Here is a 3,252-nt window from a genome sequence, read left to right as displayed (position 1 = left end):
ACTCAAGGTACGTACATTGTACGCGATTCTTGGAATAGTCGAAGAGTTTAATATTCTTGTTGTTGTCCTATCGTGAGAATGTACTTGGGATATTATTAATATAGAAAAGTAATAACGTCGGTTTACTACACTAGCAATGTTTTCGTACACCGGAAGTAGATACGTTACGCTGAACAATAAATATGGAGAGATGACGTGGACGGGACTAAGGTCTAAGAGTAGGATGGAAAAATAAGCTATAGAGTAAAGGAGATAGAGCCGTTCTAATTCAGCCGATCCACGCAGCTATACGTCGTCTGTCATGCCATGTTGAGCTTGGTGAGATTCTGGAAATATTCCGGTATTATTATGGTTAGTGAATGATACCATGATGCCATGATGCCATGATGGTATTATTATAACGACCAATCATATTGATATAATTCATCATACGATAAAAACCACGCGACACGACGGAAGACGAAGTTGTGAACCCGGTTATTATAGGCATGCGTATTACGTTAAGTAATAAATACACAGATACGACTGAATGATATATTTTTGAAAAATCGATCGAGCTCCTTGGGCAAGTTATGATGGTAGCGTTATTGAAATCCCCACACCACGGTTATAGATTGTGCCCAACACCAAAGACGTTATCTGTGTATCACTATATAATAATATAAGATATACCTACTGTATTATTATGGTTATAATTTACTTATTATAATAATATATTGCATTGTAATTTATAATACCATAAACCTACATCATTTCACATAATAATATTTAACACAGGTTACTTAACGAAATCGATAAAGGCGTCGTGCGTGACCTGCACCACATTCGCATTATGGATTGTATGCGATATAATCGCCACTACAGTCACACCATCGCATTCCATTTCTTAATAAACCCCTGACTTGTTACGCGATATAGTACCTTATACGTTATATTATATACACCTATACTGCTATAATCTATAAACCCGTGTTCGGCATCTTAAATTAAAACTGAGGGTACACGTTCAAGGGGTCCAGGATTCTAACATTGGAATCGAAAACGCGGTAGGTAGGTATCCGAAACGGGAAATTTACATATGAATTTATTGCTAATTTTCAAGGGATGTTCACATTCGGAGTATTTGGACGCTAATGATCCAAAACACACCCATACAGAGTTGTAGAGTAAACAATAGTATTATATATTAGATGTTTGGGTTTAGTGGCGAGTAGGAGTTTTTTGTATGCGTTTAAATACCACACAATGTAAAAAATATTATTTTGTAGCATATTCGTATCTAAATTTTGTTAAAAAATAGGAATTTGTCATGAAATTGATTAGGTATACCAACATTTATTACAGGCTTATATTTATCCGCACACATTGTCACATTGATGATACAGTCAAAATAGAAAGAAAATAAAAAAACGCCTACCTATAATGTCACTTTTTTGGTAAAAATAATATAACTCTATCCGTGTGTGTGTTTTTATGGCATGTCTTATACTTTGAGCAATATACAAACAAAATTGTTCCACGAAATATCTATTACGATAGTCACTACCGATAAAATACGCAAACGTGTTATTCCGTCTTCATAATAATATATAGCTTATTTTAAAGCCACACCAATACTGCCACCTAACCCCAACCTAACGCAAGCACTGGCGGTGTTATTCCACTCATATAGTTGAATTTTGAATTCAATACGTAGAGATTTGTCGATCCCAGATGGGTTGTCGTTTACCCTAAACGGTGAAATGGGCCGATAAGAATGTGTAGAAAATGCACGTATGGCTCTCTGGGGATTTGGACTTTTTTCTTGCTGTATCTCTATTTAGTATTTTAGTTTCTAAACGCACACCAAACACAGTGTGTTTGGTAAGACATTATGACAAGACTTGTAAGTTATAATAACTAATAAATGTTTAACTAAATAATACCGTTAACCACGACACTGCAGGCGGATGAACCCACTAAAACCTACGTGAACAACGAAAGCAAGGATGCCTTCTTACTAAAATTTGATTAGGTACTTGAAAAATTTTAAATATCATAGAATAATAAATTGAACGATTAATTACTAATTAGAAAATATAAATCAACAGAATAGTTCTTATTGAAAATGTTCGTATACATAAACTAGCACATAATGCGTAAATCTAAAACTTTTTCTTTTTTTATACTTTAAAATGGTTATTTAAATCTCAATACATTTTTTTAATTTAAAAATATTGAATTATTCAAACATAATACATTTATTTTTTATTTAGAAAACAGTTATTTGAAAAACAACAAAAAAAAGCGGGTAAGTGGATGTTCCTCTACTGTACAGTAGATTACAAGTGGGTAAATGTATTAAACTTGAATTCAATGATATAATATAATTGTATAAGAAAAACGATTCTAAGCGGAAACGTTTTATTAGTCTGGATTTTTTAAATTTGTATTATTTGTTATAGCCTTTAAATTGACTTAATATTATAATATTATAATTTTTATTCGTTGTTACGGTGATATACAAATCGTTAGAAATTAAATTCCATTTTAAGCAGTTTTTCGTAATTTGTCAGTAGTTTTTCCCGTGGCGTTAAATAACTATTGAGAAAATCGAAAAATGACCTCTCTAAAGTACCATCTTGATCCAATTTTTTTAAAGATAAGGTACTATATCACTGAAGTATTTCTGTAACTACAACTATAATATTAGCTATAATAGTTGTAACTAAAAGCTAATAAAAAAAAAAATAATATAATATCATGATAATATGTTTAACGGCGTTTCATGATTATTGTTTATAAATTATTATAAGTAAGATGAAAAATCCACAACGAAGTGCTTAGCGTACCACATTATATGCATGACCAAATTTCAAGAATGTTGTAAAAATGTGGTTTTAAAATAATTAGTACAACAAACATTCCGTCATTCCGTCAAAATCCTAGTTGGTTTTATATTTAAACGAACTTTTAAGCGAAATTCAAATTCTTAAATTTAATGAAAATAACACTTGCATGCTATGATTTCAAATGCATTTTCTAAATTCTTTAAACTGTTTAAAATAGGGTTTTAAATAAGTCTGGTTTGTGTACAACTGTTGTATACTGTTTTAAAAAAAGTTTCCATGCACATTTATTGCTTCTGTATTTTTGAGAAGTTACATTAGGTGGTGTATATATTATGCATGCATTGTTGCATGATGCATATGTATCAGTGCCGTAGCCAGAAAAAAATGTTGTGGGGGGCACTTAATTTTTTTTCTCTAGCCT

This window comes from Acyrthosiphon pisum, chromosome X (genome assembly GCF_005508785.2).
Source record: "Acyrthosiphon pisum isolate AL4f chromosome X, pea_aphid_22Mar2018_4r6ur, whole genome shotgun sequence".
NCBI classification, from domain to species: Eukaryota; Metazoa; Arthropoda; class Insecta; order Hemiptera; family Aphididae; genus Acyrthosiphon; species Acyrthosiphon pisum.
The sequence above is the reverse complement of the archived record's forward strand: the minus strand, read 5'-3'. Positions refer to the sequence as shown.